The sequence below is a fragment of the Eimeria mitis genome, genomic scaffold, assembly GCF_000499745.2.
Source record: "Eimeria mitis Houghton genomic scaffold, Emh_scaff696, whole genome shotgun sequence".
NCBI classification, from domain to species: Eukaryota; Apicomplexa; class Conoidasida; order Eucoccidiorida; family Eimeriidae; genus Eimeria; species Eimeria mitis.
In genome coordinates this window covers 8,483-8,860 of record NW_013575056.1, presented here as the reverse complement: position 1 = coordinate 8,860, position 378 = coordinate 8,483, and the positions used below count along the sequence as shown (strand labels likewise).

Genomic DNA, 378 nt, shown 5'->3' with positions numbered 1-378 from the left:
CTCCGTTGTTCGCAAGGCCATTGCTCGGTGAGTTAACCGCCTCTTTTCCAACCCCTCTTATACCTTCGTAAAGATTCTGTCTGACTTTTGTTCGACGCCTTGAGCAATACGTGCTCGTCGAACAGATGAACCTGAAGGCATCCACCAGGATTTGTGCAGCACCATAGTGCATATGCATACATGGATTCATGCGTGCAGCGGCGGATTTGGGACGTTGAAGTTTATTGCCGTCGTGGAGGGAAGTCCCCTAGGGCACAACGGCGCGGTGCAAATTCCTCTGCGTTCAGAACAGGTGATGCCTCGTGCTTGAACCTCTTGGCCTTAATTCTGTGCAGTGCATGCACGCAGTAAGTTAAGCAGTTCATTGTCTTCTGCGTT

The 378-nt window shown here is 50.8% G+C and overlaps 1 protein-coding gene across 1 annotated transcript in view; it reads left to right on the top strand.

Annotated features, from left to right (window-relative positions):
- EMH_0020060 (RNA pseudouridylate synthase domain-containing protein, putative) overlaps positions 1-378 on the top strand; it is a gene marked incomplete at both ends in the record, with an annotated part of 3,605 nt that overhangs the window by 2,357 nt on the left and 870 nt on the right. The window lies entirely within an intron of this gene.